This window comes from Suricata suricatta, chromosome 1 (assembly GCF_006229205.1).
Source record: "Suricata suricatta isolate VVHF042 chromosome 1, meerkat_22Aug2017_6uvM2_HiC, whole genome shotgun sequence".
In the NCBI taxonomy this organism is placed as follows: Eukaryota; Metazoa; Chordata; class Mammalia; order Carnivora; family Herpestidae; genus Suricata; species Suricata suricatta.
The window spans coordinates 154,049,525-154,066,188 of record NC_043700.1 but is presented as its reverse complement, the minus strand read 5'-3'; the positions used below and the strand labels follow the sequence as shown (position 1 = coordinate 154,066,188).

The 16,664-nt window shown below is 42.1% G+C and overlaps 1 pseudogene; it reads right to left on the bottom strand.

The window, feature by feature from the left end:
• Positions 1-6,817: 6,817 nt before the first annotated feature.
• LOC115302061 lies at positions 6,818-13,691 on the bottom strand (annotated as a pseudogene).
• Between the last annotated feature and the right edge of the window lie 2,973 nt (positions 13,692-16,664).

Sequence of the window (16,664 nt, the reverse complement as noted above, 5' to 3'; positions counted from 1 at the left end):
GAAGGAGGCACAGAACACGAAGCAGGCTCCAGGCTCTGAGCTAGCTGTCAGCACACAGCCTGACGCGGGGCTCGAGCCCACGAACGTGAGATCTGACCTGAGCATTTGTTATTTTTAATGGTCATAACAATACTATAAGGTAAATATTGTTACCTCATTTTTCAGATGATAAAGCTAAGGTTTTGGAGAGTCAAATGTCTGTAGCTTATAAGTGCTAGAACTGAGATTTAAGCTTTGAATCCCTAACCTCTCTCCCACCTCTCTGAGACCCTTCAGACTTTAAAGGAGCTTTGTTTCTTCTCAAGGGACACATTGTCTAGTTAAGGAGACCAACGTGATAAGCACAACCCACAGGAGAACAGACATTACAAAAGGGAGGGGGAGGTATAGGTAGCCAACCTGTGGGAAATGAGCCCCACTGCCCACCAACTTGATCTTGTGAACGTGTCCTGAAATCCCTTCTTCTTCCTGAACTCCTTCTAGAACAATCTGAGAAGTAACAACCTTTCCTCTCCCTGTCCTCATTCTGCAGCCAAGCTATCCTCTGACCCTATACCTGAGGAAGAGGCATTGCCAACAAATGGTCAATGCCCTCTTTAGGAATACAACACTCCATCAATCATGTAGGAAGCGGAATCTGTTAGCACCACCAGAGCAAACATCACTGGAAAAAGGACCACAAGGATGGGCCCTTCAAGGAGACTCTGCCTGTGAACAGAGTGGCTGGGTCTCTAGTGCTCTCTTGGACCATAAGGATAAGGACCACATCCTAGGTGTTATGGGTTGAATTCTGTCATCCCCTGCCCCAATATTTATAGGTTGAAATACTAACCTCCAGTATCTTAGAATATGACCTTATTTGGAATGTGCTCTTACAGGGTCATTGGAGATGTAAATTGGTTAAGATGAGGTCATGAAGTGTCATCCTAATCTGACTGCTGTGCTTATATAAGGGGGAAATTTGGGCACAGAGACATACACACGGGGAGAACACTATATGAACATGGAGATGAAGGCAGAGATGCTTGTACAAACCAAAGAATGCCAAACGTTTCTAGAACCCCACTGGAGGCTGTGGGAGAGGTCTAGAACAGATGCTTCCTTCTAGCCCACCCCAGAAACCAGCCCTGTTAGCCCCTTCCTCTTGGATGTCTGGCCACCAGAATAGTGAGACAATAAATTTCTGTCATTTAAGCCACCCAGGTTGTGGTACTTTCTTATGACAGCCCTAGCACATGAATAGACTAGAGATGGCAAAGAGATTAAGCGGAAGGAATCTGGGCCCCCCACATGCTTTATGGAGCACAATCCCCACCAGCCTCGGTGCCATAAAGATAATCATCTGTCTGCCTTGTTTTAGGCACTCACACTGGCTCTCTGTTATCTGCATTCAAACCAACCCTAATTGACACTCGGAATAAAGTCCAAACTCTTATCATGACCTACCAGGCCCATCAAGATTCGGCCCCTGCCTTCTGCCTTGCGTCTCCTGACCCCACACATTCAGTCATATAGCACCACTGTCCTCCCAGATCCCTCTCTTAGCCTCTTTCCTCTGTGCCTGGATTCTTTGTCTCCTTCTTGGCTTGGCCATCTCTTTACTTGGGTTTCACATCCTATGGAATTCCTTCCTGAACCTCCCTGGGGTTTCTGATCTCATGGTCCCAGTGCTTCCTGTTATCACAATGTAGATCCATTATGTTGTAGATTGTGACCTACTTTTGGAGTTCGGTGCCTGGTCCATCATAAATACTCATTAAATTTTTCTCAGTGGTGAAGGATCATTAGGAATTTCCCTCATCCTATCTAGAGATGTGTTCCAAATCTCTAAAAAACAAACTTATGTAGATTTTCTTTTTTGAAGAGCAGTCCAGCAATAAACTCAAGATGGCTATGAAATGACACATCGGGGACTGGCCTTTTTCTTTTCTTTCCATTTTAGTCATGAGTAGCTTGAAATGTGACATACAATGTTGTATTAGTTTGGAGTGCACAACATAGTGGTTCAACAAATCTACACATTACACGGTGCTCACCATGGTACGTGTATGTACCATCTGTCACCATACAACGTTATCATAACATTATTAACTACATTCCCTATGCTGTACTTTTCATCTCTGTGACTTATTTATTTTATAACTGATACTGACTTTTAGACGTCTTCTAAAGTACTGTGACCTATAGAACTTCCTGTGAGTTTGAAAATGTACTGTCCAATATGGTAGCCACTAGCTACATGGTCAGTTAAATTCAAACTTCATTCTATTCAAAATGCTGTTTCTCAATATGGTAGGTTGAATAATGGCCTCCAATTATATCCACATCCTAATCTCTAGAACCCGTGAACTTTACCTTATGTGGCAAGAGGGACTTTGCAGATGTGACTAAAGATCTTGAGAGAGAGAAACTATCCCGGCTGGTCTGAGTGCACCCCAAAGGTAATTACAGGTGTCCTTTTAAGTAAAAGACACAGAAGGACTGGACCGCAGAACAGAAGAAAACAGCACTCCGGCTGAGGTTACGCTGCTGGCTTTGAAGATGGAGGAAGGAACGCATAGAAGGAAGCTCTGGAAGCTGGAAAAGGCAAAGAAATGGGTTGTTCCCTAGAGCCTACAAAAGAAGCGTGCCCTGCAGACAGCTTAGTGTTAGCCCGGTGAGACCGATTTCAAACTGTAAGACACTAAACACGCTTTGTTTTAAGCCCTCGCATTTGTGGTAATTTCCTTACAGCAGGAAATTTATACACACAGTAGCACTAGCCGCATTTCAGGTACACACTGCTAGATGGTGCAGTTTCTAGAATCTTCTGCTTGGTGAGGAAGTATCTATGATAGATCTAGACACTGCATCTTTCAAAATTTTAGACATTCTAAATATTAATAATTTGCTCCTTGCATCCAACCTGGATTTAGAATTCGATGATTTCGCACAGGAAAACCAAGCCAAGAAAGCTCAGGTATCTCCTACTGAAGCAGATCATCACACCTACTGTGAATCCAAGCCTCTCTCTGCTATTGTGATCCATTTCTTTCAGTCAAGACCATTTCTAAATGGCCTCATTTACCTCATGAAAATTGATAGCAATCAGAGATGCTTCCATTCAATTCATCTTCCTCTTTAGAACACCAAAAGCATTATTAAGTCAGATACAAATTATACCTTTCTTGATAAACATCTTGCTTGATAAAAATGGTGATTTTGAGGTCTCGGTTTTGTTTGGTGTGTCCACGTGCATCCCACCTGGGAGTGTGTCACGGGCGTGAGGATGGGGAGCCTCACCTCGGATCTTTGCTTCAAAAGGCCTCACACAATAGGCCTCCCAGTGCTGTGCTGCCGGTGTCAGCTCATGTCTCCACCTGTCTGCACGCGTGGGAAGGTTTTATGACAGCCGATTGTGAAGAAAGTAAAAGGGCAAACTTCTTTGAAAATGGTGTGTGGGGTGGGGGGGGGGACTACCACCAGACAAACTCTATTAAGGCAAAGACTAAACCACCTTGTATTACATTCCTTAACATAAGACTCTACACCTAGTTGGAAAAGGTGGCTCATATTCCACTACTGCCAACTGTTATTTTATTGTTCTAAAATATACATAACACAAAATTTTACCACTTTTACCATTTTCAGTATATAATTCAGTAGCATTAGGAACTTTCACAATGTCATACAGCCATCATTACTACCTGCTTCCAGAAATTTTTCATCTTCCCAAACTGAAACTCTGTTCCCATTAAAGAATAACTCCCCATCCACTCTCCTCCCAGCCCCTGGTAACCTCTGTTCTACTCTCTGTCTCTATGAATCTATTCTAGGAACGTCACACAAGTGGAATTCTACAGTACTTGTTCTGGGTCTGGCTTATTTCACTCAGCATGATGTCTTCCGGGTTCATACATGTGGTAGTATCTATCAGACGTCTATTCCTTTTTAAGGTTGAATAAGCTCTCATAGTATGTACACGTCACATTTTCTTTATCCATTCACATCCATCAGTGGGCAGAGGGTTGTTTCCATCTTCTCATTATTGTGAATGATACTGCTATGAAAATTGGTGTACACACTGGTATATTTTAGTAGTAGTCTACAAAAACCTAATAACCAGAATTTGCACAGTGGGAGTAGGTTTAAAGTCTCCCCTAAATTTGTGGTTATAAACTTGGTCATACATTAGAATCAACTAGGATGTTTAAAAAAACTCCCGATGCCCATACTGCACCCCAGACTAATGATACCAGATTACCCGGGAATGGGACCCAGGAATCAGTATCTTATGTAAATCTTACCAGTTGATTTTAATGTGCAGCCAAACTTGGGAACTAGTGCTCTGAACAGTGTATTAGTAAGCATGGTTACATCTCAAACTTATTTCCCTTCCCTATAATCTCTAAATCATGCTTAGGTTTCCTGGACCTCCAAATCCAATTTAGCTGAATTAAGTTCATTTTTATATTTTCAAGATCTGCTAAGCGAAAGCACTTCACTTTATAGTTTAAGTTTGATGGGTGCCTGGCCGGCTCAGTCAGTAGAGCATGCAACTCTTGATCTCAGGGTTATGAATTCAACCCCCACATTGGGTGTGGAGCCTACCTAAATATATAAATAAATAAATAAATTAACAATATAATTTAAGTTTGAATGGGAGGGAAATCCGAGATCTACCTCTCATTATTAAGGGAATGTTTGCTCTTATTGGAGACAAGATGAATATATTCAACTATGTTTAAAAAAACACTTATGCAATTTGATCCAATAATGAAACTCTAGACACACCCTCTTTGACTTCAGGACTAAAGATTTATTCCCATTGACACAACGATTCCATATTGCTTTGGAAATTCCATGTTAATATAATGAAATGTGAAAAGAGAAAAGCACCATTATTTTTAGATGATGTAGGTGATATTCCTAGAAAATCCAAAGGAATCAGCTTAAAAATATCCTGGAGATATAAAAATAGGTAAATGGCAATTAAAATAGATAAAATTCAATAGGATCCTTGTATGACCAGTCATAAAATAAAACTAGTCACAAAAATATAAAATACTTAAAACAACAAAAGATGGGGAATCTATTTGTGTCATTATAAACCAATCGGGTGGTGATTCAGAGCTTGGCCTGTAGACAGGGCTGCCTGGTGCTACTCTTGGCTTCCACCCTTCGTGGCTGTGGGAACTGGGAAGTTACCTAACCTCTCTGTGGTTTAGTTCATCCACCTGTGATATTGGGATAATAATATCGCCTACCACATACAGTTGGGGAAATTACAAGTTGAAAATATAGAGTGCTTAAAACAGTTACATAGTAAGTATCATTTCAGGGCTAGCTTTTAACTTTATTACTGGGAGTCTTTTGAAAAAGGAAATGAATAGATGGAGAGCTATAGCATTTTGTTGTTGTTGTTGTTTTGAGAGAGAGAGAGAAAGAGTGCAAACAGGAGCACAAGCAGGGAAGGGGCAGGGAGAGGGGGAGAGGGAGAATCCCAAGCAGGCCCCATGCTGTCAGTGCAGAGCTTGAGGGAGGTAGGACTGTTTTCATGAACCATGAGATCATGACCTGAGCGGAGATCAAGAGTCCGACGACACTTAACCAACTAAGCCACCCGGGTGCCCCATTCAGCATATTCTTAAATAGAGTGAGTTTATAGACATAAGGGATGGAGGGAGACAGAAAATAAATAAACATTGGATGACAAGGTATGTAGGAAATAAGTTCTGAAACTTTATGCTCAATGTTTTGTCTGTTTTTCCTCTTGAATTTATCATGGCATACATGTGTATAAATTATACAATTTTTGCTTTCCTGCAAATCCAATTAAATATATAGAGAATGCTAAATATAAAGAGAAACTTTGTTTTTTAGTTCACAAGGAGAAAATAAATGGATTAGAATATATAAGAATGCCCAGAAGAGGAGAGGAAGGCTATTATCAGCTTTTACAACCTATTATGGAGAAATTACAGAAGCACAGTGGTATAGAATTCTACTTCAATGAATAAGAATCCAGAAAGAGATACAACTCCAACTTAAGGGAGAAACAGAAAACCTGGTTGTATATGATTTTCCACAATCAAAACAACATGGAAAACTAATGAGTATATTTTGATAATTGACTCAAAATATGAAGATATATAGTCTATAGATAAGAAATTAAATATAAAAGCTTAAATTCATGGAGAATTCTTAGTAGACAATTTTTGAAACACATTTGTGGAAGAAAAGTCCATTTCTCTCTGCTCTGAAGAACTCAGCAGAAAAGGACTGAAATATCTGAATATATATTACAACTGTAAATAGCTATAAAATGGAAAAGGAAAGCACAAAGCAGAACAGGAGGTTTAAAAATCAAGTATGACACAATGTTAATCCCTCACTTCTTTCTATCTCCACTTCTACTATCCTGGCTATAGAATCGCTTACCCTGGCCTCCGAAATAACCCTTCCTCGGGCTGGTCTCTCTGCTTTCACTCTTTCCTTCCTAACACTCCATTCCCTGCAAGACAGGCTACGTGATCCTTTCTACTTTTTTATGACTTTTTGAATGTTTATTTTTAAGAGAGAGTGCATGTGCAAATGGTGGAGGGGCAGATAGAGAGAGGGAGACAGACGATTCGAAGCCGTCTCTGTGCTGAGAGCAGAGAGGCTGACGTGGGGCTTGAACTCACAAACCCTGAGATCGTGACCTGAACCCAAGTTGAGTGCTCAACTGTCTGGGCCACCCAGGCACCCCCTGAGTGATCCTTTTATATAGTGTTTATTATTACTATCTGTCAAAAAGAACCTTTATTTTTACTTATTTATAATAGCCTCTTAGCTTTTATGCTTTCTTGCCAGTTGCCTTTGGAGCAGGTGCTTTCTGACCCTTCGGAGCCTTTGGAGGCTTGGCCTTCTGGCCTGCAGCTTTCAGGGCAGGAACATTCTGGGCTGGAACCTTCTTGAGCACAGCAGACATCTTTTTTGCTGGCATCCATGCAGCAGCTGCTGAACCCGCCCCCTTAGCAGCAACTGCTTTTTTGGGAGAAGCTTTCAGGAGAGTTGCTTTTTGTAGCTTCCTAAGTTCAAGCTTGATTATTCTGTCCCTCGTTTTCTTTGCCTTCATGACTTTGTAATGATCAGAATCTGTCATCTTGGGCTTTCCTTTGTTGGTTTCAGTTTTCTTGGCCCATCTTATGGCTGCCCATGTTTCTTATCTGCCTTCTGCCAGGCTCCTCAGACAGACTTCCGGCAGGCATTGGTGAGGGAACGTGAGAATGAAGTCAGTGGGCGACATGCATTTGAAAGGCAAAGCCTGGGGCGCCTGGGTGGCTCAGTCGGTTGAGCATCGGCTTTGGTTCAGGTCATGATCTCACAGTTCGTGGGTTCGAGTCCTGAGTCAGGCTCTGTGCTGACAGCTAGCTCAGAGCCTGGAGCTTGCTTCAGATTCTGTGTCTCCCTCTCTCTCTGACCCTCCCCTCCTCGCACTGTCTGTCTCTCAAAAATAAATAAAACACATAAACAAAATAAAAAAAAATAATAAAGGCATCACCTATCTCCTTACCTGAGAGCAACGGCCATCAGCCAAAGCCCTGTTCTGATCAATAACATCAACATCAACGATCATGAACAGCTTCCCAGCGTGAAGCCCAAAGGAGACGTAGGCCACCCTGGCCAATCTCCACGAATTGCCATGTTGGCGGCATTCGGCGAGAAGCTGGATTTTATTATTATTATCATTCTGATCTTATAGTAAGGAAACTGAATCCCAGCAAAGGTATGCAAAGATCTCGATGTAACTGAAAGACAGTAGCTTGTCAGCGATGCCACTTAACTGCTCTGCTGCCTGCCAGCTACTCATAATTACATCACTGTTTTTATTTTTACTTTTTCAAAGTGTGATTTTTTGTTTGTTTTTCTTCTCTTGATCGAATGCAAGCCTTACTTCTGTCTTGTTCACTGCCGTGTATCCGGTACCTAGAACAATGGCTAGCATATAGTAAGTACTCAACTACTGTTTGTTGAATGAATGGATAAGTAAAGAAGCAGATAATTGAGCAATTAATGAATCTGATGAAGAAAACAAACAGGATTACGAAAAGGACAAAAGGATTATTTTAAAATTCTCATTCAAAAGTTTACTTGGGGGGGTACATTTTTACTCTGAATTATAGATTCACAGAAAGTTGCAAAAATATTCACCCACATTCCTCCAGTAGACAAAACTATAATATCAAAACCAGAAAATCAACATTGAGATGTGACTGGGTGGCTCAGTCGGTTGAGTGACTTCGGCTCAGGTCATGATCTCATAGCTCGTGGGTTGAAGTCCCAAGTGGGACTCTGTGCTGACAGCTCAGAGCCTGGAGCCTGCTTCTGATTCTGTGTCTCCTTGTCTCTCTGCTCCTCCCCAGCTTGTGCTCTCTCTCTCTCAAAAATAAATATTAAAAAAAATTTTTAAAAAGAAAATTAACATTGGTATATGTGTGCCAGTGTTCCATAGTTTTATGTGTTTTGTCATGTGTAGATTCATGTAGCCACCATCACAATCAAAACACAGACTTATGTCACCATAAGGATCTCCCACAAAAATAGATTATTAAATCCTAAGGCACTCAGCTTAGAAAATTGAGAAAATCATCCACATTTTCCTTAACAATTATTTTTATTATACATGTTTACCCATAGTTGTTATTACTATGTACCATATCTATTTTTTAATGTTCAATGGGCATCCTCTTAATTTTTGGTTTTTTTTCAGATCTCTTGGTTTGAAAGTCACATTGTACAAAAGTGTCGCAAGGTAATAGTGCAGCTGTCCCTCCTGAAATATCCCTTTGCAGGAGTGCTGGCTCAGACTGCTGCATTTAAATACTCTGTCTTCTATAAGGTCACAATGTAATCATCAGAATAAAAAGTATTTGTTCCCCAGTAGTCCATCTGTCCACATAGAATCGAGTGAGTAGCTGACTTCATTTTAAGTAATTTAAGTGGTTTTCTTGATCACTTCCATTTTGTACTTAGACTAGATTCCAATGATAGATCAACTTTTAAAGAGGTTAGCTATATACCTATTCATGTGTGTGTGTGTGTGGGTGTGTGTGTGTGTGTATACCTGTACATATATGATAAAATAGTTCACTGTTTCAGAAAAAAGTAGAGAGAGTGATGTGAAAAGTTAGGGTTCGGGAGTGAGTGGTCAAGAAAGAATTCTTGAGACATCTTTGGTGCAAAAAGTTGGTCTTACTAAAGGGGACAGGACACGTGGGCAGAAAGAGTTGCACTGGGGTTGTGAGGAGTGACTGATTATACACTTTCAAGCTGGGAGAGGGTGAGGGATAGCATAAGTCTGTAAAGAATTTGGAAGCAAGGTTTCCAGGACCTTGAGGGGCTGGGTGTTGTTAGGAAAAGGTAATTTATTACTGTAGTAAAACCTTAGTCATGAGACACTTCAGATGTGTATCAGTGGGCCACATACATGATTGCTAACATATATCTTGGTGGGCTGGGTAGAGATCAAGGAAGTTTCCAGAGGGATTTTTACATGATCCTGGAGGTCAGGCGAATGTCAAGCTAAAGTTGTCTTTTTCCTCTAACAAAGTATTAACATCAACGCAGCTCCTTGAGGAAGGTCACTCTGCCTGCCCCAAATACTTGTCAATGAACTCTAAGTTATAAGGAAGTTTAATTTTTTTCTGTATTTCTTTGCCTTTGTTCTCCACATCATAGAGGAGTTGAAGAAATCTGTATGAACTAATTTATTTTACTATGTCTCGACATAGAAATAAAGGTACCAATGCAGATACATGGATTCATGGACACAGATTTTCTAGTTTTGTCCATCAAGGGTGGACACTCAGGCAGCAGTCGCAATGAGCATACCTTGGACCCTGCTTTTGGTTTCTCAGTAACATTATCAGTAAAAGGAACCATGGTTCCTTGGAATGTGATGGCTTCTGAGGCTGGGGAGGAAAAGATGAGATGAGGCTGGAGCATCTTGATGCTCTAAAGGAAGTGTTAAGCATAAAACAAAACAAAGGATGGGAGTACGTCAAAAGGATGTGGGAGCCAACTTGAAAGAGGACACAGCTGGGATAATTTGAGCAACAGTAAAAATGACAGTCCTGCATTACAAAGAATAATGTATATATCCAAGAGTCCATACTGACAAACATGAGATATATCTTCCTTACAATAGAACTTCAATTAATAAACAGACGTATGTTTATTAGTATGTTATTATGCCCTTTGATAAGATGAGTCTTCTAACAGACATTTCTATCATTCCGATGACCACACTCTCTTTCACTTTGTTAGTCACTGACATTGTGGAATAAGGGCTCAATAAAAACATGCATGTATGTGTGAGATTTCTGATGTACCTGACCACTTGATGGGAAACAAAGCAAGCCAAGACCTCCAACTTTTATAATCAACTTTATTCAAAAATTTTCAAGTTGACACCTGACAAAAGTCAATGCAAAAGTTCAAATCTACCAGATACTCATATTGGCTGCAGGTGAGCTCAGTCTCACATTTAGCCAAGCAATACCCATGGTCAATTGTGAGGGTTTTACATGCATTCTTTCATTTCACAACACCCCTCTTCACTGTGATTCCACAAATACACCTGTCTTTGTGAAGCTCACATTCTAGCAGGCACACACGTGAACAAATAATCCAGTTTGTCTTAAACGTCTTTAACGGTGACTATGAGCACTGAATCCAAGGGCCAGTAGCTATCAACCTTCTCCTATACTGAAATTAGTAACAGATTCATTTTTATGGCCAAAAAAGGTGAGTAAGCAGTACTGGCTCTACGCACCCTTAACTGTTTAACTCCTTTTTACAGAAGAAAATTGAGGTTACTATGAATCTAGATTTATTCTCCGAATATTTTCCCTTAACAGCTTACCTCTTCTGCCAAATACAGAACCCTGCATCATTCATCTGCCTTATGATCCACATATCACACTGAATGCTGAGACCTGCATCCTTGTCTTTTAGTGGCTTCTCTAGTTTCAATACCAAGAGTTCAGCCACATCTTGCTTACCACACACAGGAAAGGAACTGTTATTATGCTCTGTACCACTGGACTAGTCTGTTTCTTCAACCTCTTCACAACACTACTATGAATAATAAACCTACTTCTGATGTACCCAGAATTAATTGGCTTATTTTGCATAATGTGTAAGAATTATTTTCTATATATGAAAAAGTCGTCAATTTGCTAAAATGTTCATCAGTTTGTTTATATTCAACTTTTACAAAAAGGGGGTGAGCCTCTCACTGCCCAGGCTCCTTATACGTAATCACCTTCATTAGCTTCTGACTTATCCTTCCTGAGTGGTCTATTTGCAAAACTGAGTAGCTATACATATGTACACATGTATGCTCTCTCTCCTCTGCTTGATGAACACCAGTACGCCAGACACCGTGTTCTGCACCTTGCTCTTGTTTTTAGCAATGATGTAATCTTTAACATGTCATCTACCCTTTTGAGTCTATTTACCTGCAAACTGGAGAGGATTTAATAGAAAAAAGTAAGGACCTCACTACAGGACTGGGCAGATGACGTGTTCAACACAACAAATGCTGCCCTGCGTCTACACTCCTACCTGCTGCTGCTGCCCAGGGGAAATCAGGCTGCTACCATTCACCCCCAACACACTTCCCCTTTAGACCGGAGATTAACTGTACACAAGCAAGCAGGAGAGCACACCAAATCTGCCCAGCTATTAAATGGTTTATAGCTTTTTCCTGCAGGGAAAGTCTTCAATTATTAAGCACATGGGTTCAAATGGCTGAGGGCCTGTGAATTAACAGATTAATTAGGAGCAACACTTATTATATATGTATGTGGAAGCACGCTGTAAAGGGTAGCTGCGGAACAGCCAGGGACAAGGGTTTATATACCAGCTTACTGGGATGGGGGAGTGGGTATTAAGGCTTCAGTGGCAAAGTATGGAAGGTGCAGTCAGGACTTATTTACACGATTCTTCGGATACCCAGATACCAAGTCAGGCTCCTCCCTTACAAAAGGCTCCCTTGGAGAGGGGTTTAGGACAGCTGAATTCTCAGCAAGGCCTGCTTTACTCATCAAAGAGAAGTCTCAAGTAGGCCTCCTTCTGCAGCTGCTGTTTGTTCAGATGGTCTCAGTTTAAAGTAGTCTTTGTGCCCTTCTGGTGGGGCTGGTCCTCTGATTTCCTCGTTTGAAACCTCACATGAAATGTCACAGGCAAGGAGCCCCGTGTATTGCTGGGAAGACACTTGGGCAGGAACTCGGGAGGTGAGAGGTCTCCGAACCGCAACACAGATTAGAACAGTGATGAAGCCGAGAAGAACAAGTCCAAACACATGGCCCCACTGTCCACCGAACCAGTCTCTCGCTCCTGAAACTAGGTCAGTCCCATTAAAGGATAATTCCCTCATTCGACGCCGACCCGTTCCTTCAAACTGTTCAGATGAAACCTTACTTTTGATTTATTTACACAGAGGCAGCGCTGGTTGCCAACGATTGTACACGCTCTTCCTTGTTGAGCAGCCGGTAGATTCAGATGGGGATTTTGGAGTGCAGTGAGTAAACTGCTAACTTGTGACTGGCACGCTTCCGAGGTCTGCACAGTGGCAGCAAATCCGCTTGGTGACTTTGGAAATGTTTAGAATTGCTTCTTCTAGATCAGAAGTTCCCACACTTGAAAAAGGGGACATGAAGGAATTGGGGTTGTGATAAATGGGTGGATGGTCTATGATGTCTCGTTGGGTGCGTCTGTGTGGTGCTACTTTATGTATTAAGGAGCTCACATTCGTAACTTGGCTATCATTGAAAGCGGGATACCAGCTGAGGGAAGGTTCCAGATATCCGAGTCCACATGGCCCTGACTAGCTAGGTAGGAAGTCCTTATATACTTTATTACCGCATAAGATAAAAAGACCAGGGTTGTTCATGGACAAGGTCGGAGTGGAATGTGTGACCCACAGGTGGCATATGGTGTCTATCATGACCTTTGTCATTACTTGTGTTGGCATCTGTACATCGCCATTTACCTTGGGCCTCTCTCAGCCTATAAGAACAAAACAAGTTGTGAAATATCTGGTAGAGAAGACCTTTGGTTTGATTCTGGCGGCTCTAGAGATATGTATCATTACCTACCCAGGTCATTCCAGAATTTTAGTCCACCCATATGTAGTCTATGTGTTGGGCAGATCAGCTAGGGGAAAAGCCAAGCTGTTCCAGGTCCCACTCATGTGGCCTGCAAACTAGGAATATTGTACAGTGACTAGGCAAACATTTGCAACATAATAATCAGTCTTGGACTCACAACATCTCTAGAAGGTCTGAAGATGCCATCTGTGGAATCAAACCATAGTGTTTGCTTACAGTATTGTTTTGGCATGTCACCTAGGAAGGGTCCAGTGCCATTTGTTTTCTTTTTTTTTTTAAGTAGTTTATTGTCAAATTAGTTTCCATACAACACCCAGTGCTCTTCCCCACAAGTGCCCTCCTCCATCACCACCACCTCTTTCCCCCCCTCCCCCTTCAACCCTGAGTTCGTTTTCAGTATTCAATAGTCTCTCAAGTTTTGCATCCCTTTCTCCCCAACTCACCATTTCTGTTTTCAATGCAGAGAAAAATTTCCCTCCAAAAGTCTCACCTGGGTAAGTGATAGACCTTGAGCTTCCAGAGAAGTTTCTCAACTTCTGCAGAAGTTTCCATGGAGTGCCCTCCTATGGTACTCTATCATAGGAGGAAGTAGAGTTATTTTGTCCTCTTGTTTGTGGATATCATTCCCTTTTATACATCATCCACCATCCACATCCGGTCCAGATACTCGCAAGGGCAGGAACAAAAACTAATTCAAGTTCTTGTGCGTTATCTAGATGTTGACATAACCAGCAATCAGATGAGTTAGCTAAGGCGGCCGGGTTTGGAAGAAGGGTGTGAGTGGGTACTGGGATTGTGCTAGAATTGTTAAGAAAGCAACAAGGTTAGCTGAAGCAAGACACAGTTTGAAAGGGAGCCCATAGTGGAGAGACAGAGGGAGACATGATTAAGACAAGCAAGCTCCACCCAACCTTTCTATAAATAAAATACAGTCTGGGTGTTTTTTCTGTTTTTTTTAATTTCTAGGTCAGAGAATTTTCCAAGTCAGGGAGAGAGGCTTCAAGGGGAGATAAATGAAGACAACATTCTTCTTCTTTTTTTTAAATGTTTATTTATTTTTGAGAGAGAGAGACAGAGTGTGAGCTGGGAAGAGGGAGAGAGGAAGACACAGAATCTGAAGCAGGCTCCAGGCTCCGAGCTGTCAGCACAGAGCCTGACATGGGGCTCAAACCCATGAACCGTGAGATCATGACCTGATTCAAAGTTGGACACTCAACCAACTGAGCCACCCAGGTGACATTCTTGATTCAAGATCTTGGATAAAGCTGTCTACTTCATGGTGTCATCTGCTTCTTAAGCCTGGAAATCCTCAATTTGAGGTCACTCATATGGATGGCCTTCCAATTGTCATGGAGGTGATGATCTCGATCTAGCATGTGAATCCAGAAAGATTTTTATTTTGAGGGCGGTACTTCATAAGGCCTCGCCCAGTAAGGTGCTAATACATGTTTTCTTTTCAAGACTTTGATGGATGCTCCATCTCCTGGAAGAAAGGGAGGCAAAGCCTGTTAGTAAGTGAAGATCATGTGATTTCCACCTGTTGATGATATGCTCCAATAGTTCTTCTATGTAACTATCTAAGTATTGTTCACTCAATGCCCCATAATGCTCATTCAAACAAGGAATGGAAGATTTAGAGATGTCAGCAGCCATGGAGTGACCATAAAATGGGTCAGTTTCAAGTATCCTGGACCCGTTGTTTCTACCCAGTGAGGTGTGGCTCCAGAGGTTTTATGACGTTTGTGAGCTGAAATGCCCGTATCACGGAAGCCCCCCATGAAAGATGCACCAGAGTCCAGAGTCAAAGCCAAAAAGCAAAGGTCGTTTATTGCAGGTTCGAACCCGGGATCTCTGCACCCTCCAAGCAGATGGAGCAGAGGGAGCCAGAGAGCCCCGAGCCAGCAGCCCGCGTTCTTTTTATAGGCAGGCCCCAAGCAAGTCAGGGGCGTTCCATTGTTACAGCACTTGTATTGGTCAATATCTAAGTTCAGACATTCGACATTTCCTGATTGGATCCCGCCACAATTTGAACATCCTGTGCTCCCCGCCCCAATGTCGAGCCACATGGCTGACTCCACCCCACACATAGTGCCCCCAAGCGTATGTACAGAAGCAGAACAAGCAGGGCAGGTTAGATTTCATTTCATGCTGTTACAGAAATAGCACAAACCAGTTAAGTTTCAGTTTGCCTAGGTCTAGCCTAGGTCTAATTTTTAGGTTCCTCATTCCCCCCTGTCTCTTGTACCGGAGGATCCAATCTTGGATTCTTTGTTATGGATTTATTGTAGTTCCGTCTCTATGTCTAGGGGTTGATATTGGGTTCTAAGGACCATGACTGAGATGGTGTTGAGTTGGTCACGAATAAAGTTTGTGAATTTGTTGATAACGCATGGTCCAAGAGTTAGGAGGAGAAATAGGAGTATTAAGGGTCCAGTCATAGCAGAAAGTAGGGTTGTTAGCCAGGGGGACTGGTTAAACCAGGATTCAAACCACCCCTGTTGTTGTTCCCGTTCTCATTTGTTTTCGTTTAGCTAGACCCTCTCTGACTTTAGCCATAGAATCTCGAACCACCCCAGTGTGGTCAGCATAGAAACAACATTCTTCTTTTAAGGCTGCACATAGACCTCCCTGCTGGAGGAAAAGCAGATCTAATCCTCTTCGGTTCTGTAGGACAACTTCAGATAGGGAGGTTAGAGATGTTTCCAGATGGGAGATTGATTCTTCTATTCTAGCTATATCTTCATCAATGGCAGCCCTGAGATTACTGAACCCTTGATGTTGGATAGCTAAAGAGGAGATCCCTGTCCCTGTCCCTATTACCCCCAGACTGAATAGCGTGGCTAAGGTTATGGCCGTAAAAGGTTCCCGTTTGGTTCTGGTTATTTGTTTAATTGATGTCCCTCCTGTCCATAATTCATATATGTTATATATGTCATTTTCCTGGTGATAAATGATTCTAGGGAGCACTAACACCATGATACAATATTCCGTGGTTGCATTAAAAATGTTCCAGTTGACACATGGGGTGAGTCCCGTTTTAGAACAGATCCACCATCCGTCAGGAGGTGGAATTATCCATTTAGTTTGGGTTATGGTCTGGTTGGCAGGGGCGCAGATCTGGGGTTGATCACGAGGGAAGTTTCCTATACAAGTTCCTATGCCTGTGACTACCTGGAAAGTGAGTCCCGGTCCCTTCCGATCCCATTTACAGGCAACGGGTGATTTATCATTGGACAGATTAAAGGGTGCCATTAGGCCTATAGCTTCATAGAAAGGAGGTTTTATGTCGTAACATAACCAGCAAGCTTTGGTTAAATTGGGATTGGTCAAGTTTAAGGTTTTATAAGTAGCTGTCAATAGTGTTAATAAGGAGTTGGTCTCTTCTATGGCCTGTGTCTTTACCTCTGATGCAGGGGCGTGAGTGGTCTGGTTGGCTTCTGGTCTCCGAATGGCCACTTCAATGACGTGGGTGGTCTGCTTGGTCGGTGGCATTGAGGTGGAAGGGTGTAGCCTATGTGCCTGTGT